This window comes from Nyctibius grandis, chromosome 2 (assembly GCF_013368605.1).
Source record: "Nyctibius grandis isolate bNycGra1 chromosome 2, bNycGra1.pri, whole genome shotgun sequence".
In the NCBI taxonomy this organism is placed as follows: domain Eukaryota; kingdom Metazoa; phylum Chordata; class Aves; order Nyctibiiformes; family Nyctibiidae; genus Nyctibius; species Nyctibius grandis.
This window is the reverse complement of record NC_090659.1, coordinates 12,223,730-12,247,320: the sequence shown is the minus strand read 5'-3', so window position 1 is coordinate 12,247,320 and position 23,591 is coordinate 12,223,730. Positions and strand designations below refer to the sequence as shown.

At 39.9% G+C, this 23,591-nt stretch overlaps 1 protein-coding gene across 11 annotated transcripts in view; it reads left to right on the top strand.

Moving 5' to 3' along the window:
• The window catches only part of NRIP1 (nuclear receptor interacting protein 1), an 80,798-nt gene that overhangs the window by 47,306 nt on the left and 9,901 nt on the right, over nt 1-23,591 (top strand). For 4 of the 11 annotated variants that reach the window (XM_068422295.1, XM_068422326.1, XM_068422318.1 and 1 more), the window contains one exon: nt 9,066-9,114. The exons of 3 other annotated variants lie outside the window; for them this stretch is intronic. The gene's annotated coding sequence lies outside the window, so the exon portion shown is untranslated. Of the gene's footprint in view, nt 1-7,211; nt 7,396-9,065; nt 9,115-18,064; nt 18,145-23,591 lie in introns of those variants that run through there. 4 more of the 11 variants (XM_068422302.1, XM_068422310.1, XM_068422354.1 and 1 more) reach the window with 2 other exon arrangements.

Genomic DNA, 23,591 nt, shown 5'->3' with positions numbered 1-23,591 from the left:
AACAAGAAAAAAGCTGAGGAAAAGTCTTACAGGATTTGAGCCTTCATCTCTGCCTCCCTTCCCCCTCCCCAATAATGTGTAAACATGCACCCATATTTTAATGAGAAAGCTAGTGCTCTTCGGTTCCTTAACTCAGCTGCAGACTTTACACAGTTGATTCTCTGGTTTTATAGATACTCAGCTGATGTCAGTTTTGTGTTTGATGGGAAGTATGAAGCACTCCATTAATAAAGTTCAGGCTGTTTCACAGAAAGTTGTGCTTAGTGTTTTGTTGTTGGCATCACTGAAGTCGTGTTGCTGATTATTTGGATGTTTGCTTGTGGTAACTCCAAAACATCTGAAGTATCCGCTCTTGTCATGCGGGCATTCCCGAATAATTAAGTTTAGGACAGGTGGCAAACTTCTCCTGGGCACTTAAATCTACATGTAAACCTAATGTAATAACTTGATGAGAAAATGAAAATCCATCTTTCCTGGTGTGTTATCACCAGGCACAAGCCACAGAGGTATTTGCGAAATCCTCTCTCTACGCTTTGTCCTGGCAGGTGACAAATAAATGAGTTGCTTGAAGGAAATGAGGGACTTGGAAAAGGCTGTACGCTGAGGAGCAGTCATGCACTATAATAGTTACTTCTGTCATATGGCTTTGCTGACTTACGATTAACACTTTATAGATGTGCAGTATATTTATATGAGTGTACCCTTGAACTTACATTTTACACCTTGCAAAGAGTGTGAATACAGCCTTATGCATGCAAGTTGCTGATCTTTGGGATCCTTCCTTCCACAGCTAAGAAAATTTCGAAGAACCCGGGGTAGGGAGGCTCTGTGATGTGATGGTTTGTACTCAGATAATGAGGACATTAATTACAATTAATTAGTCAAAACTTAGTTACTCAAAGCAGATACTTTGCGAGTGAGCTATTCTTCCACCTGGATTTTTTTTGAAATATAAACACATGTTGCAATGATAACAAAAGTCAGTAAAAACAGTTGCACAATTTACACAGCAGATCTCAAGATCAAGGGACTTGACCATATCTAACAAGATTTTGGAAGTTAATTGCAGTAATACTGCAGAAATGGTTAAATCTTATCTTAAATTCTGTATTGACTTTTTGTAGATGTTAACCAGTTAGTGGCAGGCGGTTGAGTTCTGAAGAAGGTGTTAGATAAATACAGGGCAATACGCATTTCAATGCAATTAACTTTTGTTCATAAATAATTCAACCTATGACTTTAAATAAATGATTAGAGGAAAAGAAAATGGCATGTGATTAAATCCAAGCCCTTGAAAAAATTCTACCAGTCAAGATCTCTGTGACTGCTTTGAGACTTCTTATAATTCCTCTTTTGAGTAGAGCCAGTTCTGGGAGTTGGGGGGTTTTTGTTTTGTTTTGGGTTTTTTTTTGTCAATTATTAGTGTATCAATAGAGATATGAGGTAGATTCTTTAGATCACAGTTAGAAGAGGACTGATGAGTGTGTGTTTTTGATATCTCGGTTTTCGTAGTGCCATGGAATATATCAGCTTCGGTAGCATGTGATTTTCCTGGTTTTCTTTTTTTTTTTTTTTAAATGGAAAATAGAATGGTGTTTGCAGAATTAAAACTTTTACTGCCAACTTTACTGAATTAGCATGCCTGATAACACTAAAATTTTGGTGAGGATTTTGGAATACAACTTGGCCTGGAGTGAACTGCTATATTTGGGGGGGGTGGGGTGGGGAGGTGACACAAAACCAAAAAAAAACTAACCAAATAAAATTAATCAGATTTTTAAAAACATTCTTACTTTACTTGGAGGCATGCAGTTGATTCCAGCATTGCTTAACTGTCTAACACCGCCTTTCCTCAGGAAGTATTTAATCAAGTTTTAAGTAAGAGTTGTTGCTTGAGTGTATCATCAATTTGGGGAGATTTGAGAGGCAAATTCCAGCCTCAGTATGTTTTTGAAAGGTAAATGTGCCCTGTTTAAGATTGTGAAATGCCTGTTCCCCATCTCCACCCCCTTTCTTTCTGTTATCATGCTTTACCATAGTAAAGAAAAGAGGAAGCTGAGGTGTTGCATAGCTCCTCTAAGTAAATAGATTTTCTGTGCAGATACCAAAGGCAGCCTTAACTCAACCAGTGCTGTAGCTACTGGATTCCTGCTAATGCTAAAGGCAGTTGTGTAATTAATGGCCTTGTGTACTGAACTGAGACTGCTGCAAAACCTCTGGAGGGAATTATTTTGTCTATTGTGTTGGTTAACTTTGCCTGAAAATTAAAAGTGTTGCTGATACTCTGTTGGGATGATGGGGGAGGATTTTACAAGGCCTGATGAAATAAGCTCTGGCATCTTTTTCCTGACCACTGGACAAAGTATCTGCAGCAGCAGAATCGTATTGAATGATTGAAATGGAGGCGTTAATAAAAACGTGATCAGTCTTACTTGAGGGGGCAAGCGTGGTGAGATAAGAAAGTGGAAAGCTGCACGTACGAGTTTTTGTGTGTTTTTAGGATGTTCTCGTAAAATTGTAGAAAGAATCGGGTTCTGGTTTTGGTACTAGCATGATTACGCTATTTTAGTCGTGGTAAATGATCTAAAGTAGACAAGATTATTAATATTCTTTGTCTACTTTGTTCTCCTAAAGTCATCTGAAAAACCTGGGTCTTGTTAAAAGTTCCAGGCACCTCTTTTCCTTTGTTTGGATCTTTACTTCTGCAGCATCAACCGTAGGTGGCACTGACTATTAGCAGTTACAAGGTTTAGGATACTTCTCCTCCCATACTTACATGTTTTGTAAAGCCCATGGCAGCCACTTGATCTATTTACTCTCACTCTGGCAAAGAGTACGTGTGGCAGGTTATCTGCAGGTTCTACAGATGAATAAGTATAGGAACTAAGTTATTTAGTGAGTTTGGTCAATTTGGAAACTTCCAGCTTCTGAAGCTGGAATTTGAGTTTGTGAGAACTCATCAGGAAAAATGTTAATATTGTTTATTAAGGGATGAATATTCTTCCTGTGCTTTGTGGCTCTGTTTAAATGGGAGGCTAACTCGTTTATGCAGGCTTAGATCTAGTTACTGGTGCAACTTGCAGAGGGTGCTCGGTCAGGCTTGGTGTCATTCAGGGTTTCAGAGCCTGGGTGCCACAGAGCAGTTCAGCACACATAAAAAAGCTGCCTGTCTGGGTTCACTTGCTACTGCAGCTTCAGCCACCTTTCCTTCTTAGCTCTGCTTCTAGCATGGACTGCTGGAGTTTTGTTTATACAGTGGTGTACGTATGGATGAACACACACACACTGTTTCGAGTCCATCTGAGCAATCCAATGCTGTGACTGTATTGCAGCTGAATTAGACTATTAAAAAGCAGGTTTTGACAGCTTTCTAAAGCAAGGAAGTAAAAATGGACCTGTTTGGGAAGGGAGTGCTTAGATATGTGTGTACACATTTATACATCCTTCACTGTGAAAGATCCTTGCTTGAGGATAAAAAGGACTTTATTGTTCTTGGTTAGGAAAGAAGCTGAAAGTGGGCAGTGGATCAGAAGAGCCACTGCTGCAAAACTCTATCTGCTGCTGCTGTGCAGTGGTCAAAACAACTAAATAGTGCTTGCCCAGCTCATTAGGACTGTTTCAGCATGTCAGATCTCTGAGAAGTAGGAAAAGATGGTGAAATTTATGTTTTTGAGTCTAATGCCATCACTCATCTTTTCAGTTCAGTACTGACATAGCTGTGTTCTTGGAGAGAACGTTGTTTCAGCAGGCATAGTGGAAGACCTGTATTGACTCTACTTGACTAACACACATCTCCCTCAAAGGGTGATGGCAGTGCTGGTGATTTTTCTTATTTTGGAAGATAAAGGCAATTACTGTGGTGTGCAAGTCCTATTCCTTCAGTAATCCCCATTGTTTCCTCAAGTTTAGTGTACTCAATTGTTGCTTTGTTTCACCAGTAGGAAAAAAAAAAAAACACACACCCACCCACAAACTGTAGAGACAGAATATCTTGCTATTAAAGGGCCAAACTGAGATTTAGAAAATCTTTCTTCCTTTGCTATGGATATGGACTTCAGTCTGACTGTAGGCAAGTTGCTTAATCTTCCCCTGCGCTCGCTGTTCCTCGTGTATAAAGTGAGAATACTCCAAAGGACTGCTGTGATATGTTCATTGATGTTTGTAGAGTGTTCTGTTCTGTTCAAAGACAGAATAACTTTTCTCTTGCATTTTTGACAGTGCCCAGGAGCCACCAACGTGGTTTAGACCCTCACAGTGCATGTAATGAGAGGTCCTGGTGAACAACGAAAGAGTGAAATTACTATGATCAGTTTGTAAAGAGCAGGAGCCATCTAACATCAGATGTCTAGATGTCAGTTTGAAATAGGTCTTTGGTAACTGAAATCTTATTTGTCATTAGTTTGTTTGGGGGGGGGGGGGGGGGGTTTGATGACTTCACGTTACGTATCAATAATATGGAATTGAATTCTGTAGTTCACTCAAGTCCCAAATAGTTTGGGATTTTCTTTTCCAGATTCATGTAGTGGATGAATAGTCTATGAAAATCCCTTCTGGAGTTTGGAATGTTGCCTACTGTCTGCAGCTTTGTGGTGGAATACATCAAGGGTTTTTTTTAATTATGGAGTTCTTAAACAATGGCTGTATGTTGCATCGAAGAAAAACAGAATGCTCAGTCAACTTCAGACACTTTCTTCTTTTCAGCTTTTCTATCTATGCCTATCATTTTAACAAAGAAAATAATTTCATGGAAGGGTAGTTCAGATGCATGTTTTGTGTAATTTGCAAGTGTGGACTCTTGCACATAGTTACAGCTGACAGAGTACAGTCAATGGAGGAAAATGTCTCTTATCAACAGTTCCCTGCTCCCAAGAGCATTTCTTCTGTTCTCCACAATTTATGAGGTTGCTATGTCAAAGGTTTTTGTAGCATTCAGCTAGTCATGATGGAGTGCAAACCAATTTGAAATGAAAAATGGCTGGATGAGCTTTACTATGCAAAAATTAAACTCGAAATCAAATTTGCCAATTGAACAGGGAAAAATCTTTAACAAGAGTGGTTTTAGTGGCAGTACCTAGAGTGGCAAAGATTTTGCTTACATATCTGTATAAAATAGTCTGGGTTTTTTGGATGTGCGTTAGGAAGACTGTCATAAATACTATTACCTTTCTTATGATTGGTATTTGTGAGGAACGATCATGCTTGCTCTTGGAAAATATCCATTTGCTTTGAAGTAAGGTAATTAAAGGTGAATACAAGAATTCATGGAAAACTTGAGAAAGGTACTTTCAGTAATATGTTGTGTTCAGACGTATTAGCAAAAAGGAGGCTGTTGTTATTTCCTGTTCTTTTAGTCATTCATGTCTTATCAGGCAACTGACAAAAATGATTTACATTCAGTGCACGCATTGCTTCTCATATGTAGAAGAGAATTACAAGAATAGTTTAGTCTATTAATTTTCATTTTGGAATCTTCCCCACCAGCCCCCAGTGTAAGTGGAGCTTTTGGTCTGAGTGATGATGGATAGGGAGAAACGTACTGATTTTTCTCCTTCTCTTCCTCCCAGCCCTTTCTCAACAACATATAGAGTCAAGATGTTCTAGATCTTCCAATCCTACCTCTTATTCAGTTGGTCAAGATCACAATAAAAATCATGTAAGCCCTGAAGATTTTGGCTTCCCATCCATATGCATTGTAACGTGATGTTTATTGCAGTTCAGTGGAAATAACTTCCTACAATGGTAGAGAAATATAGCTGATGTTTTAGAAGCCATGCTACCTAGTATTTCACCTCTGGCTTTATATTTTAATGAAGCAAACTGCTTGTATCCTTTTGCAATGTGCAGTATCCTACATCATTTTGTTTCTGCTCTTCTCTTTCTTTCTCTTCGGGACTTCATGCATGCGAGACAGTGTCCCAGGCAGCTTGGATAGCCTCGCTGCCTGCACCTGCCATCGATGCTTTTCTTCTTTAGACCTACTTTTTCCCTACAGCCCTTCCTTTCTGCTTAGTTATCCCTCTGTCTTGTCTTAGTTTGTAAGGACTTTTGGATTGTGGTCTGAATTCGCAGGAATATAAAATGTTTTACAGTAGTAATTATGCCATGCAGTGTTTCCCAGCAAATGTCAAGCGCAGACAGACTCGCTCACATAAATCTGGCAGCATATAAAGAAGGCAAGTGGAATTGCATCCCAGTAGGTTGTTCTTGGTAAGCCAAACTGTTCACCTTTAGAAGTGCTACAAGCAAGCTCTGGGTTATGTGATTTAGTAGAGAGATACCAAAGGGACTTTGGAAGGAAGGGTTAAGTTTTATTTGCAATAAAACTGAAATCAGAGGTGGACCCAGTAAATCACATCCCTCTGATTTGAGGAGTAGGAGGAGAAATTATGTTCAAAAAAGTGGAGAACTTGCAGAATTAAGTCTGCTGTTTGGACTCAGAAGGTTATTCCATTAAGGCAGCTAGGACACAGAAAGCGTCCTTTGTTGCGTTCAGAGGTCTGGGTTTATGTTTAACCAGTCCCTGGGACAGGTACTTTCTCTGCCTTCATCTTCCTCCTCAAAAGTTTCCGTGTTCGTGTCGTCTTTGACACCATTTGCAGTATTTCCTTTCCTTCTCTGGTCTTTTTTCCATCTGTGCCATCTGAAAAAAAAAACAGATTGCATTGGGGTAGGGATATTGTGATTGTACCAGCCAGAGAAGGGAAAGAGCTCTCGCTAGATTTTTAACAGCAGCAGCTCAAGAGAAGGGGAGCCATTTGATGCTGTGTTTTAGCCCTTCTACGTTATATTTTACCCCTTCTGTACCCTTTTCTCCATATCATTAATTTTTGTGTTCTGTTGATCTTTTAGTGTGTATCACTCTTTATTTCCCCTCTGATCATATGTAATAAAAGAAAGGTAACGGGTGAAAACTGTATTATTGCAGCAACATATATTGTTGTACTGCAAAAACAATAAACGCATTTTTTTCTTTTGTAAGAGGAAGGGAAAACATACTTATACTGGAGGCCGGTGTTCCTCTAGGACTTCATTTAACTGTTGTCCATCTGAACTTGTATTATATACGTACTCAGCATCTCCCAGGTGTAGACGTATTTATTTTAAACTTCATACAGACTATGATGAGGGAAGCGGAACAAACAGTACAGAGTGAATCTGTGAGGAAAGGCAATCAACGTACATCATTTGCGTTTTGGCTTGTTGTTTTGCAGGACGTATTTTGGTGGATTTGGATTAATTTTTGCTATGGTGATTTACTGTTGGAGGAGAGGAAGAAATAGGCTCCAGAGTGTAGATGATCTTCGCCTGGGGAGCAGTGCAGAAGCATAATGGAATTTCCTGTGTGAGAGGTGCCTGAGAATTACAGTAAAAATGAGTGTTTATGGAAACAAAAGGGTAAGGAAGAAGGACACAGTAAGTGGTTAGGCTATGTGGGTAGAAATGAAAGAGTTATTAATGTCTGTAGAACTCAGATTAAAATTTCTAAACTTAATCTAGAGCAAGAGAAAAACAATTGAAAACTTGTAGTAAAGGGCTATATGGTCAGAGTGTCTTGAGGGGAAGGATTACAACAACAGCTGTGTTTTGTGTAGTGTGGAAGGGTCGTTGGATGTCAGTAATGTTACAGAAGTGTGGGCTGTAGAAGTAGGGAGCTGAGAAAAGACTAAAGAGAGTAACTTCAGGAAAATAGTGGGAGAAGACTAGTAAGGCTTTAGAAAAGCAGAATGCAATGTCAAGGGTGTGTTATGTGGTGGTGTTTGTTTTTTCATAGAATCATAGAATGGTTTGGGTTGGAAGGGACCTTAAAGATCATTTAGTTCCACCCCCCTGCCACAGGCAGGGACATCTTCCACTAGACCAGGTTGCTCAAAGCCCCATCCAACCTGGCCTTGAACACTGCCAGGGAGGGGGCAGCCACAGCCTCTCTGGGCAACCCCTTCCAGTGTCTCACCACCCTCACAGTATACAATTTCTTCCTCATATCTAATCTAAATCTACCCTCTTTCAGTTTAAAACCATTCCCCCTCATCCTATCACTACATGCCCTCGTAAAAAGTCCCTTTCCTGTAGCCCCTTCAGGTACTGGAAGGCTGCTCTAAGGTCTCCCCGGAGCCTTCTCTTTTCCAGGCTGAACAACCCCAACTCTCTCAGCCTGTCATCATAGGAGAGGTGCTCCAGCCCTCTCATCATCTTTGTGGCCCTCCTCTGGACTCACTCCAACAGCTCCATGTCCTTCTTATGTTGGGGGCCCCAGAGCTGGCCACACTACTCCAGGTGGGGTCTCATGAGAGCGGAGTAAAGGGACGGAATCACTTCCTTTGTCCTGCTGGCCACGCTGCTTTTGATGCAGCCCAGGGTACGTTTGGCCTTCCAGGCTGCAAGCGCACATTGCCAGCTCATGTTGAGCTTCTCATCAACCATCACCCCCAAGTCCTTCTCCTCAGGGCTGCTCTCAATCCATTCTCTGCCCAGCCTGTATTTGTGCTTGGGATTGCCCCGACCCACATGCAGGACCTTGCACTTGGCCTTGTTGAACTTCATGCGGTTCGCACAGGCCCAGCTCTCAAGCCTGTCCAGGTCCCTCTGGATGGCATCCCTTCCCTCCAGCGTGTCGACCGCACCACACAGCTTGGTGTCATCGGCAAACTTGCTGAGGGCACACTCAATCACACTGTTTTGGTCGGGTTTTTTTAAGTCATCATGGGTAAATGGATAGTGGGAGTCAGAACAAAGATAATCTCCTGCTGACAACTTTTTTTGACAAAGTGGATAGTATTAACTGGACAAGGAGACCTATCCTCTCTCTCCTGGCACGTTATATTTACCCTCTTCCTCAGCTCCGTTTCACTGGTCAAGCTCTGATGCTGTCACAGACTGATGACAAGTATAACCAGTTTCAGGGGAAAACTATTTTAGTCTGTTGATACCTTGTTAAGAAGTAAGACAGGCTCCTTTTCGTGAGCTAATGCTGAATTAGCAGAATGACTTTACTGTTACACTAAAAATAAAATTGTTTTCCACCATAAGTTTCTGCATCCTGATTATAATGTATTTATTTTTGGCAGGGTGGAGTGAAAAGCAGATTCACAAAGATCCAGCATTGACACCTGAAAGGTATGAGTTTCTGTCCCTGAACTTGGGAAGAAGTTTATTAACATCTATTTTTTCTCACCCCAGGCATTGAGTAGTAACTTTATCTGATTCACATTAGCTTTGGTCCTTATCCCTCTTAAGAATTCTGAGTCAGAGGGTAGTTTATTTCACATCCCCAGACAGTCTTTGACCTCTCTCCTGAGATTGCTAACTAGGGTGCCAGGCTAACAATCTGCTAAGTTTCCTGGGAGCTGGAGACACGATTACCTGCCCACCAGAACTTCTGGCCTCTTCTCAACAAATGAATTTTAAATTGTATGCTTTTAGAGCATAAAACCTCTTTGAGAAGAGAGGGTTTTGGTTGGGTTGGTTGGGGGGGTTTTCTTTTTTTTTTTTTTTCCCCTCTGGTCTTCCTTTGTTGCCCTGTTTGCCTTGCACCTCCCTGTCCAGTATGATTTGCTTCTACATTGATTTGGTAGTTGTGAGTCATCTTGTAGTTCTGTAATGTTGTTCAGGTACGTATGAGCCTGAACTGCTGTTGAATGAAATCACATTAACGTAGTCTACAATGAAGTTATTTTGGTATCGTTCACTGGTGGAATTTAAAACCACCTTCTTTAGCTTTATGACAGGATTCTTGTAGAGACTCTAAAAAAGAGAAGAAACAAAAAGTACAGTTTAGTAAGAATACAGGCAGTAAAATTTATCTTCAAGTCATTGACGATGTCTTATAGATTGATTCAGAAAAAGCTGGAGTGAGTTACTGGTTGTATATTGAGCTGGGAAATGACTCTTCCAGATACATCAAGGAAAGCTGGCTTTATGTAACGCAAAGGACATGGGTTGTGACCTGTCAGCCATGCTCAGATCTCTACTGTGGCAGATGAAGCTGGAAATAATACCTAGCCTGATCAGCTGAATCGATAGAGTTGTGGTTATGGATAATAACTATTAGATAATAACTTTATACTACGTGATACATAGTTTAAGCTACTTTGGTGGAGTTTCACATGTTTATTTGCTAGATTAATGACTTTTAGGTCTTTTGTTTTGTGATAATTTCCCTCTCTCTCCATACTTTGTCAGTAGACATTAAGTGAACAGGTTAAAACAGTAATTACAACTTTGAGATATTTCTGTGGGTTCCCCCCCGCCCCTGCAAAGCTGAGACAAGATTTACAGAGGGAAATTCACCACCTACCTCCCACTGCCTTTCATTGTTGCCACCAGCCAGTTTTGTTAGATGATGAATCGGTATCAGACTTCCAGCATATGGGAAACCATATCACCTGCTATGGTTGGTGTGTACTGAGGAATGTGAAAGCTGGAATAACTGATCTTGCACGTCTTGTTTGGAAGAGGAAAACCTTTTGCTGTATCCTGAATAATAGAAGAATATTCAAATTTTGAATGTGAACCAGTTTGCTTTTCGTAATCATGATGCTTAAACTGGTGATGTATTGCTGTTTTTCAGTATGGTAGATGTCCATCTGTCATGTGCCTCATTCTGCAACCTTACTATATGTTGCATCAATTAGATGCCTGTCTCGTACAAATCTGTGTGCGTGCATAATCTTGCCATTATTTTGTTGTGCTATTAAAATCCATAGATCTGCTTCGGTTAGTAAAAATAAACAAATAAAAAGAAAATACAAAGTTAAATGATATTTTAACATTTCTTAAAACTTCGTGATTTGACATTTCACATGTGTAAATATAACCACAGACAGTATTCTTTTTTTTTTAAATAAATAATATAGTACATATAGAGATTGGGTATTGGCAGCCATTCAGTGCTTCAAGGTAATCCACTGTTGTGGACTACTGAATTGATCAGAAGTACTCTATTCTTTGTGCTAGCTGTCATATTCATTTTTGTTGCTATATTGGTTAGTCATTTATTGCAGTTTCTCATTACCCCCTTTTCAAAGACAGCACACTTGCAATGGCTTATGTTAGACTCTGTGTGCTTCGGAAAGCTTTGGCTCTGCCTGTTAGAGCTCCCCAAAGAGGAATGGCATAGAATTGGGTTTTGGACGTTTCCTCCGTGGTGTCACAGTAAGAAAGAGACTAAAACCACCACTGCCTATTGACAGCAGCCTGGCACATCCCTGCTGCTTGAGAAGTGGGGGATTTGATCCAAAATTCAGAACCAGCAGAAACCCCGTGCTCCTGCAGGTTATGTATGTAAAGACTGTGAACTTGTATTTAACAGGGAAAAAAACCAAGCAACTGCTGCTGACTTGTTTGGTTGTGATGATGAAAGAAAGTTTTTATAGTGTAAGCATGACAGAAGACCTAACGTGGTACTGAATGAACAGTTATTCACTGTAGTATAGCTCAATTGAAGTAAAAGCTTTTTCACGCATTAGAGTTTTCATGCGTTAGTAAACTTAAATAAGCTATATGACTCCCAAATAGGCTTGGTTTAGGGTTTGAAGTGTTAGGTAGCTGTACTGCTAATAAACTAATGTGTTTCTTAAAAATGTTTTTGGTTCTGAAATGTCTTATATACATGTTTTCATGTGTGTTTGTTTCTCAGACTAAGTTGCTGATTTGTTTGCGGATGTTGAATGAATGAGAAGCTTTCTCAGCATTTCACAGAGTAGGAAGAACAGAAATTCCACTAAAAAAAACCTCCAAAAAACAAACCTCCACTTTTCTCCTGTTTTGCTGAAAGGGTTTAGAAAAAAGAGGGACTAAGGAAGAGCAGAATTGTATTGCCCTGAGGTCTACAACTTAACTCAATTTGATCTTAAACCAGTGACTGTTTTAAGATCTGGTGAATCACTATCAGGGCTAAAAACACCTATACCATTGTGCTGAGAAGCTCGCATCCCAGGCTTCAGGAGTGATTTGTATCTGGCTCTAGTAGCTCAGGCGATGCTATAGCTTAAAAGGGTGACAATCTAATTCTTGTCAAGGATGCTTGCAAGAAGGAGGCATGTTTTTAAACTTGCTCCTTTTTTTTTGTCTTTTTCATTTAAGGCCTTTTCATTACTAGCTGAGCCAACCCAATCACACAGGTAGAGTGCTGCAAGTGTAATACCTATACAAAAATTAAATGGAGAAAAATCAGTAAACAAACATTGAAGCACAGCTGAAACAAGATGCAGGAGAGTGTGTGATGGCATGAAGGTTTTACTGGCGATGTCTGAGATGCCCACATACAAGTGAGTTACGCAGGTCACCCCAAATGGGTTCCAATAAAATCTTTATACCAACACGAACGGTCCTATTTATAGACATAGCTCTCTGTCTAAATATAAACTGCTCCCAGTCATGTCTAGATTAACATCAGAGCTGTGCTGGTGTTGAAAGTGGGGGTTCAGAAGTAAGAGCACAAGCCACACTTTTCTTTAAACTACTGCTTATTATAACGAGCACCTAAACATTGTGGCAGCGGTATGCCTTTGAATGTTGTATGATGTTGTGTTGCCCAAGACACCTTTTCTTCCTCTTGTTTAAGCGTCAGAAGGTACGTCTGGTGGACGTGACCTGTAAGCTAAATTCTCTTCAGCATGTGTTTAAAGCTTTGAGAATGTATCGGTGGGTGAGTGGATGGATGGATAGATCAGTAAATGACTTTCATTGCTATTTTCAGCAGCTGAGTTTTAATGAGTCTTTCAACTGTTGCTGCTGTGTTTGTCTGCTCGCTTACTCAGTGTTCAGCATTGAAGAAGCTTTCTAGGAGGTAAATGTCCTGATTGCAGAAGAGGTTAGTTTGATTGTGTTCTGCACAGATGTTGTGTTGAGTTCTTTTTTTTAATTGAGAAATATATGCTGTGCACACAGATAATTAGGATAGATAAGCGAGTGTTGTGTTTGGAAGTGCACATCCAAATATACAATTGCTATATTAAGATTAAGTTAACTCAGACTGCATGAAGTTATAAATTGAGGTCCTGATGCTCTAGCAGTGGGCTTACTGTCATGTCCTATATTTGTGAGTGGGTTCTCCTTTTGCATTTGTGATTTAATATGTATCAGCACATAGCTGAATACAGCCAGAAGGATGGCAAAAAGTGTCTTCCACTTACTTTTCATTTAACATAGGAGTTCTTCCTTAGTTTACTTGATATGCTGCCTAACATCTCTTGTCAAAATAAATAAGCACAGGGCAGCTGCTCGTAAAGGTAGGGAATACTTAAAACATGTAATGTACCACTGTGAAGAAAATGTAGTGGCATTTCTGGTAAGTGTACTAAAAAAAAAATATATCCAGGAGCTTTGATCAAATGCCAGCTCTTACATCAGTCCTCTTTGTAATCTTTCTGCCGATCTGTGACCTTGACCTTGTGTTTGTGTTTGTATGTCAAATCTATTTTAGGGATGGACAAACTAAGTTCAGTTTAATAGGATTCATACTGCGGCTTCACAGGACACCTCAGTAAAATATAAAAATTAAAATATTTGAATCAATTATTCTATTTCCAGTCACCATTTCAGATTTCAGAGGGCTTGAATACATTGGCAAATTTTGTTTTTTAATTCTGTTTAGGAGATGCTTCTTAAAAAGGCATCTTTATCTCACCGATGAACTCTTCCAAATTCAGCACAGACATTCTGCCTGGAAGTGGGGTTTCCTCTTGGAGAACCTCACCGGTGACAATGCTTTCAGTTGGCGTAAGCGCGGTTTGTCACTGAAAGGAGTAGTCGCTGTTCTTTATCCTTCCTCCTGCCACTCTTGTAGTCATGTGTTTCCACTTGGAGAACTGTGAAACAACCACTCGGCAGTATGTTCGGGGTTTCTTTTGATGGCGATGAGGTCCTTAGTCTGACTTGCCTTGTAGGAGCTTTCTGTAGGGATGTTTGTGTCAATGCCGGGAAGGTGGCAGGCACAGGCGGCTGCAGATCTGTAGAGCAAGACAAGGCTACACATTTTGGCAGCAGCTTCACACATAAATAAGACAAAAATTCTTGTGGAACCATGTTTTTGTATACATTTAGATGTGCAGCTTCTGAGCTAGTTTATTTTATCTATTACCAGTGTTGTTGTTCATGGCGACTGAGATGGCCTTTTTTTCCTAGAGATCGCAATGGAGCGCACTAGCAGCCAGTCAGTCTCTGATGGGCTGGTGCCGCTTGCGTTCAGCAGGGATCTTGAGCCCAGGCTTAATTTTAGACATATGCTAACGTGGCAGTGAAGTTGGTTGGTGTAACTGACACTTTGGGCATATGGCTTTATAAAGGCTTAGTGAGGCGGTTGGTTTGACAGGCACTGTGAAAGATGGTCCCAAATTAGCTAATACTTACGTGCAAGTATGGAGTAATAGATTAATTTCTCATAGGTGTTTTATTTTTGGGGCAATGTTGTTATACATAGAAAATGACACACTTTCTTCAGAAATCAATCACATCTGTGTTGTTTTGGTTTATGCAGTTTATAAATGGGCATGAGCACCTGTTTCAACTTTCTTGACATTAATGCAACAAGCGGTAACAATAAATAGTCTTTTCTTGCTCTTTTGCAATTATTTCTTCATGCAGCACTCATGACAGACAGATATAAAACGTATTATTTCCCCAACTTTGGAACGGCATATTATCTTTCTTCTTAAAATGCTTGTCACTTTTACCAACATAAAATTTGAGAAATTACTTCGAAGTGTATGCCCTTATATTGAGGGTTAGTTAAACACTTCCCCTTGCCAGCAATCTGCTGTTCCTGCCATGGCTTTGTGGCAGTGAACATAGTTTTCATTTCAGCTAAGTCAGTATTTAATTGTTCTGATTTGACTCATGACTAAGGTTTGAGTTGCAGCCCAGTTCCTAATGTTTGAAGGTATTACTAACTAACCAACTGATCATCTTTGTATACATCTGTATGACTTAAAAGGCTTTTAGTATTTTACTTGGGGATTTATGTTATGAATGTTTTCAGATTAAGTCTGGCATAGTGGTAAAATGAGGACTTTCTGTGATATTCTTTACAGGATGTTGTTGGCCTCTTCTCTCCAGGTTTCACTAATGTTGGTTCTTATGTTGTATCTTTAATTCCACTTGGTTTTATTGCTGCTTTGGAGAAAAAAAAACAACAACATTTTTTTATTGTAATTGAACTAATAGAGACCTTCTTGCTAATGCAAATTTTTTCTTTCCCACTTAACTAAAATTATATGAGCCTTTTCTGTGTCCGTAGCCTTTAGAAATATATCTACAATAAACTGAAATCTCCCATTACAATAGAAACTATGTTGTCCTTCCACTGACTTGAAAAAAAAAAAAAAAACAACCAAATCACCTGGGTCTTTAACATAGATTTATGGGGTTTTGCATATAATTGAATACGATGTGACTGTGGTCCTATACTTCACCTTGCTGTGGAATTACTGTGTATTTGTGTTCAGTTAGCTGAAACCTATTCTGTTGAAAAGTCTAGAAAATGGCTCTCATTCGTAACTAACCATGAGATGCTTGGTCCCAAGTGGAACACAACTGCTACTGTCAATAAAAGCTGTGCATTACTTTTTAGTGCTTTGTTGCAGTTTGGCCTCTGTGAAACCAATTCTTGGTTAAAATAACATAAAGTGATTTATATGACAAGTCACCTAACATGTACAGTTATTCCAACAAATCCAAGAAATACACAATTTTATTGTAGTAATGTCAATAAAGGCCTGTATCTTTAGATCCCTCCCAACAAGAAGAAGGTCAGAGTTGTGTGGAAATGCATTATCTGCATGCATTGATTGTAACTCAGAAGCATGATTGTCCAGAAGAGGACATTGATTTCTTCACTGCATACTAATAAAGTTTCATTCTTGGGGAGCTGATGTAGAGTTAAATGCATAATCATTTGTAGGTGTAGGTGTTGGAGGGAATGGGAATCTGGTTGTTAGTTTCCTTTTAATTGCTTATTTATAGGCAAATGGTTTACGAAGATTGGAAAGATGCATCCTCTGTCCATTCTGTTGTACCTACCAGTACATAATCCACCCCTCTATCCTGAAAACAGGTCTTGGTATATATTTTTGTGCCTGTTTGCTCTTGGTCCCTTGAATAAGAAGACTCAAATAACCAAAAGCCTTTCTGCCCACATTACTTCTGAGCTTTGATCAACACATGACCCAGATTAGTTGAGATTTAGTGATACGTGCTATTTCTGGATTCCTGTCCTTATTCGGGATGGGGTGTAACTTTTCTGCCTTATCACTTAGTTTCTGCCCGTTTTGTCTTCAGTAGCAGAAGATCATTGAGCAGTGACTCATGAGGCAGTTTTAGATGTCAAATACTCGATTCCTTCACAGGTGGCATTTGTAGGTTGAACTGTCTATTCCTCTTCATACTGCAGCTAGCGAAGAGTTGGCAGAGAGTGTGTTTTGAAGTTCATGTCTGAGTGTTAGCAGATCCTGATTAAGAAATGAACTCGAAGATGCCCTTTACAGTACATTACAGAGCAAAATAGAAATGTTCCTCCAGTAGTATTTGTAAGAACAAATATATGTGCATGGGTCTGTGATAAGGAATTGACTGAAATTGCCATGAACCACTCGGTTACAGGGCTAAATCGTAAGTTATATGAACAGGGTGGGGTTTTCCACGTCTAAAAGTGATTATTTCTGTGATGCTCAATTCTTTTACTTGTTAGAATAATAAATACTAATTTAAGGTAGGCTGACATTAGCTATTGTTTGAAGAATGCCAAAAGCATGAGAAATGGCCACACATGTGATTCATCTCTAAACTTAGCAGAACTTCTTAGCCGGAGGTTTTGACGTGAGGGCCAGATTTGGATTAAGCTGTGTACAGTGCTTGAGTGTACTTGTAAACCTTGAGAGCTGCTACTAAGGCTTTCACAAACTCAGCTTTTATGGCACTTGTGTCTGTCCCCCATTTCCCCTCCCCATATACTTACTTCAGCTGTTCTGGGGATTTGCTAGGTTTTGAGGTGTTGTTGGGTGAGGGATTTTTTTGTTGTTTGGATGGGGTTTGGTTTTTTCCTTTTTTTTTTTTTTATTTTATTTGTCCCATCCTTACTGTTAGGTTTGTGAAGTAAGCTTCAAAAAACACGAGTCACATGTAACTTAGGCAGAAATGTCTGCCTGTGGCCTTGTGTGAGCTGTGCGCTGCTTTCTGGAAGAGGTAGCTGAGATGTGTTAGGTGCCAGCATTGGACAAGTTGCGGCAGACCAGCGCTGTGTGGAAGTACCCTGCTTCGCAGGGCAGGATAACCTCCGTGGGGTCCCTTGCCACCGGGCTAGTCTTACTCTGGCACCTGAGCTGTCTTGGCTCTCCCCCGTATGCGTCAGTCTGCAGCGCAGACATACCTTTTTCTCCAAGCGTTGCTGCTCTTGGGTTGCTGTTGTTCATGCTTGTGCTGTCCCTGCTTGGGGGAGAGATATGGGTCAGAGCTGGATGGGCGTTTCTTTGCAATATGCTTCCCCACGGTTGGGTAAAAGCAGCGATGTTAGGAAAAATTCCTTCACGGAAAGGGTTATCAAACATTGGAACAGGCTACCCAGGGAAGTGGTGGAGTCACCATCCCTGGAGGTATTCAAAAGACAAGTAGATGTGGTGCTTAGGGATATGGTTTAGTGGTGGACTTGGCAGTGTTAGGTTAATGGTTGGACTCGATGATCTTAAAGGTCTTTTCCAACCGAAACGATTCTATGGTTCTGTGTAGCCAGCACCACTCAGGCTTTTTTGGTCCTTCACGTGAAAATGCTTTGCCGCCGAGTTTGAGGCGTTCTGACTTCTGTGTCTCTCCTCGTGTGGGCACAGACGTGCGCAGCCTGCCGTGCCACCTCCCTGAAAGGCGCTCTGCATAAATATGAAAATCTCCCTGACATTTCCACACCTCATTTAAGCAGACAGTGGAAATATTATATTCCCCCTTGATACATATGACGTATCGTCCCAAAGCTTCTGGTTGCCGTGAGGTGGTATTGCGTGGTCTGGGTGAGTCACAGATTCCCGGACTGTGGAGAATCCCATGTGAAATCTTAGGAGCGGAGGGACGCAGAGATGAGGTGTCTGAATCCCCCTTTCCACACCCCAGAGGGAATATGTAGGAACAGCCTCCCCTTCGTTATGTGCCTCTGGGGCCACGGTAAGTGATGACAGTAATTAGCATTTACATTTTAGCAGTCTCTTAAAAGCCCAAGTAAATCTAAGTAGTCTCTACCACCAGAACAGTTGGGGTTTTTTCTTCCCCACTCATTTGTTGGTTTGCTAACATTTCAGTCCAGTGGTCTGTCAAATCTTATTCTCACAGGAAAAACTGCTTCTTGTGTCTGCTTTGCTGTTGGCTCTGTGTTCCTGTCAGTTCTGTGTGACTTAAGACCTCTCAGTTAGTTTTTGCATCTCTTTGAGCTGTTGCATCAACTGTTATGGAATCGGTTTTCTGCAGTATTTTTCAAAATCCAACCATTTAAGCTGCTAAAATCATCAGAACGTTTTGATTGCGCTGGTTTGGGTCCGTTCCCTTCCACTTACTACCCCCTTTTACCCCTCTAATACTGAAAAAAACCCAACACCTCTTTCTGTTGTCTAAAACTTCTCTTCAGAAAAGACAGTAAGGTCAGGGCTGTGTTTGGCAGTACTCAGCTTAACAAAACAGTAGGGAAAAGGCTTTTCCATTTCGTATCCTTGCATGGGATGGAGCCATGAAGCCGTGGCCCTGGCTAACCCCGCCATTACCCAAGGGGGTGTGTGATAGAGCCGGCGACGCTGCTGTGTGCTGCAGGAGGGGCAGCAGGACCACGCCAGCCTGGAGGGAACCCCCCTGCCCGGGGTGGGGGACACCGGCTTCCCTGGCAGGGTCAGGGCCTCGGGAGCCCCTCCAGAAATCCTGGCAGCAGGGGGGCCTCCTGCTGCTGCTGCTGCAACACGATTCCCCGCCGGCCCTCTCCTGACCCAGCCGTTCAAAAGCGACAGGCTGTCCTTTCCATGTTTGAGATGTCTGTCGGAGTCAGCCAGTAGGCCTAACGAAGGAGTGAACAACATGCCAAGCTCCTGGGAAGAAGCCTGGTTTTGCTTTCTCAAAGTGGTATCCTATGACTGTAGGAGAGGAGCTTGAATTTTTTTTTTTTTAATTCATTTAGTGTAAAAAAGGCTTGTTGATTCCCAAGTTCTTTAGAGTGCAACAATGGAAGAATTCACCTGTTTATTGCTGAATTTTGCTCCATCATCTGATCACTTTTGTGTTGGTTTTGTTTTTTTTTTTTTTTGTCTTTTTCTAAGTTACATTTGCAAAGGGAACCTTCAAAATGTCTTGACAGCCTGAATCAAAATTGTGAAGAGGTCTCAGCTGCTCCATTCATCTCAGTAGATTTCTGGCATGAAGCAGGGATTTAGCAAAGCACTTAAAATACTTGATTTCCTTAAAGCACGGGCTTAAGTGCTGTTGAAGTACCTGCACATTTGTGCAGCTTTGTGGATTTGGTACAGAGGGTTGTTGAATCAGGCCCGTTTCGCTACTTAAAACCTTAGTAAAAAGCATCAACTGAAGTGCTTGTACCACACCACTCAGAATACATCCTTCCTGCCCGCTAAAATCAAAGAAGTACGAATTGAGCTTAATAACAAAATAATTCTGGGACAGCTAGTCTCATTTTCCACACTCATCTTTAGTTCACTGCAAGAATCTGTTGCAATTGCCAGTGCATCTAGGAATTTTTCTGGAGACCTTAATTTCATTGCGCTCTGCAGCATTTCCCTGCAGGCAGCTGTAAGGATGGGGAATTATTTAAAATCCTATGTTTTAGGTACTTAGTGCTATTCCTGGAGCTGTTGAGCAACACACAGCCTTTAATATATTTATCCTCTGTTATCTTTCTGAAGTTTGCATCTGTTATTACTCCATCTGGGAAAACAGGGTACAGAAAAGTAAAACCAGAAGTCAGACAGCCTGTCTGCAGCACAGCGAGTAATTGGAGCCCTAGATCCCAAGCTGCCACTGTAATCACTGTACTGCATTCCTCAAATCTGTAATAATTAAAATGACTGTCTGAGCCATTGGTTGATGTGGTGGGCTGTAGCCTTTACATTTGGGAATATGAGAACGGGAAGGCAGTGAGCTAGTGAGAGACTTTTTCTGGCTCTTCCAGTAGTTTCTAACCGTTAGAACACTGACTTTATTAAAAAACTAAAGATGTTAATTTCACAGACCAGTTTGATTTCAGCTCTACGAATTCATTTGATTCATCTCAACTTAAAAATGGAACATAAAATTGCTACAGGAATTTAACAGTCATTAAAGAACTCTGAAATGCAGTTAATAAAAATGTTTTATCTGTGTATATGTATACACCTCAACCTCTGTTAATCATTCTAACAATGTGAATGAGTTTGGATAATCTCTCTTTTAATAAGTGTTCATGTGAGTGATCTGCTAGCCATTGCCAATTTCCTAAATGAATACATTAATAGGTTCTGTAAGATTTTTTTCATAAATTCTTGAATTAAGACTACAGAAGAAGACACCTTGATAATATCAAGTTTTATGAGTTATCTCCATTAGATTGTGTAGCCCTCCTACTTGAATAATATCAGTCTAGTGTTAATTTACTGTGGCTCTCTGTTCCATTTAGCAAAGGGATTTAACTAGAAATACTAGTCTGGGATATTGGAAAAATGTCTTATGGATGTCATTTTGCTAGTTTAAACTGTGAGTTGTTCTTAATTTCTTAAATGGCAGCAGCTGAATATCTATTGAGTTAACGAGGAGGCTGCTGTATGTTTAGAGTCTCCAATTAGGTTTTACAGTTGAGGCATTTGTTAATTCAGAGAATTCTTTAAAAATAAATATATATTCAGGAGTAAAAAGCCATTGGCTCAGATGTTGTGGTTTAACCTATTAAAGATGTGTTCTCAAATTTTATTATCTTTTGCAGCAGTAATACTTTATGGTAAGCAAAGGATCTTAAAGTTTATTGTTCTTTTGAAATTTTTGTGATGGCTAAGTATATCTGTAGTTTGCAAGCAAAGATAACTCCAACAACTGCAAAAGTAGAATTAATATTCTCGACATACACAGTTCAGTATACATTTTTATATTCTCTTATCTTCCCTATTCTGCCCACAGTTTCTCCCTAGGCATATTTTAAAAGGCTGTAGGACTGATTTCCCATGGTGTGCTCCACTTGGGGACCATCTCCCCAGGTTACAGCGTTTGTGCTGCAAATCCTGCTGCTGCTTTAGTTCTGTCTAGGTAAACAGGGCTTAATGAGCTGTGGTCCCTGCGTGTTCACGGAGGTTCTGAAAATAGTCTTTGCAAAACAAGTGTTTTATTTATTTGTTAGGATACAGAGATCTGGGAGAAGATAGTTGAAACAACAAAAAACAGTGCATATATAGTAGTTACGTGGTCAAGAAAGCACGTCAACTTTAATTTATCAATTGATTTGTGTCACAATAGCTTAAGTATAATTTTTAAGCCTAGAGATTCATAGATATTACAGGTTAATGTTAGAGGCTCATTGCAATAAGGTTACTTCAGCTCTTACTGGGAAATATGAGGTGTGTTGCTGTAGGGCTTCTCCTTTCTCTTCCTTCCGCATTAGTTCTTTACATTCTTTTTTTTCTTTCCTCTGTTCTGGCAACTTCTGAAATAATATTTAATAGTGAGAAAAATTATTAACATTTCAGTAGGTCCAGGGAAATTCTCCAATATGGTCTATATGTTTTTAAAAGTTTGCTGAATGGTTGCCTTAGTGTCCAGCTAAACATGAATTTCCGAAGCTGGTTCAGTTTCCACATGACCACGCTTCAGATAGTGGAAGAAACGCGTACAAGCTTCAGAACTCGCTGGAAATGCTTTGTTAGAGATTGCCTTCAAAGCCTGAAATTTACTACCTAGTTTTCCATTACAAATAAGGTGTAGGTTTAGAGACTTTTTTTTAAAATGTAATTTCAGCTCTTGACAGATGACTTCATCACATTTGTGTATTGTACGTTAGGTCATGTAAGGTTTTATAACGCTGTAATACCTGTTGCAGCACTAGATCAGAGCGGGCTCTTCAGAAGGATCACGGATGTCCCATTCCTTATGTGTTCAGTGCTTTTCAGATTCTGTCCTCTTTAATGAAGGCTCCTTTTCATCAACCCAATTTCTGTAAAGTTATCAATATTTCATTAGCACTGAGTAATTTAAAAAAAAAAGTGGCAAAACACTTCTTACAGTAGTTCTTACAGTACAGTAAACTGTACTGGCTACAAGTGTTGTCTCCTGCAACAGGCTTTTTGAGTACCCCAGGGATTTGCATAAATGCATTGTCTTAATTACCCAGAGCTGTAATGAGTAAAGTTTTACTGAATATTGACTTAATGGTGCATTTGTTTGGGACTTTATCTTAAAGGTGACCTGTAAGGCTTGCTTTTATCAGATACTAAGAAATCTTGAAAAAAATCTCAATTTTATTCTCTTAAACACAAAACACAGGGTATCAAGTGCTACTCACTCATTTTTTTAAGAACAGCATGCTGTCAGCTTAGTTCCCTTTTGAAATATGAAAATGTGGCTGCAGATAAACAGGTTATTTCTGGAAGCTGGAAAACTATTTTTCCAGATAAAGTGCATTCCCAAATATTTGAGGAAATAAGTATAGCCGTATTGATGTTGCAGTTGCTGGATATTTGATGTGTTCATTGGAAACCTTGATTTTTCAAGGATTTGTTATTTCTCATTTTAGTCTATTTTGGGTTGAAACTCTGCAAAAGCCCACCCAGAGGTGCACAGGTTTTTGAGGGAACAGTAAGATGATCAGAAATTTTTAATTAGATGAATCAACATTTAAGTTGTAGTTACATATTTGAACAAACATTGTCTCTTCTACAGGTAACTACATAAATGCTGGTTAATGTAGACGTGTATTTCTGAGAAGCGCTGAGACCCCAGCAATAGCTACCAACTTTCGTTTTGATATTTAGACATATGGATATACACATTTACACTGCAATGCATTGCTGGCTTGTTTGGTTGTTGTTGGTTTGCCTTTTTTTTTTTTTTGAGATAGCTCAGTTTTAGAGTTTCTCTAAATGACTTAAAATCTAGTAAAGGGAGTATTTGCACGGGGGATGTATGGGCTGTTAACAGTACAGCTACTCAGTTGTTCTTCTGATTCTTTACTTTTTTCAGATCTGATATTTTTCTGACTTCTAGTTGCCTGTAGCTTTTGAATTAAAAAATAGCCTCTGGGAAATCAATCATAAAATATTCATTCACTTTAAGGAGGCAAGGATTTCATCTGTGTACATCCTTTTTAAACTTGTAAACACAAGTTTCCAATTGGCTTTTAGTCTGTGAAAGCAAATTGCAGAGTTAGGTATGTGGAAAGGCACTTAGCTTTGCTCATGTTGAATATTTATGCCAGTTTAGAACTGAACAAGTGAAGGAGTAGGCATGTGTGGTGTAATGATCTCAATATTGAACCGTGTTGACTGTCTGAACTGTTCGTGCTGTCATTGACCAGTAACATAACTAAAACAGAAGACACACATCTAGCATAAGCACCATTGTTGTGCTTTTTAAAACAGCTTTTTATAGCCCACTGCCTC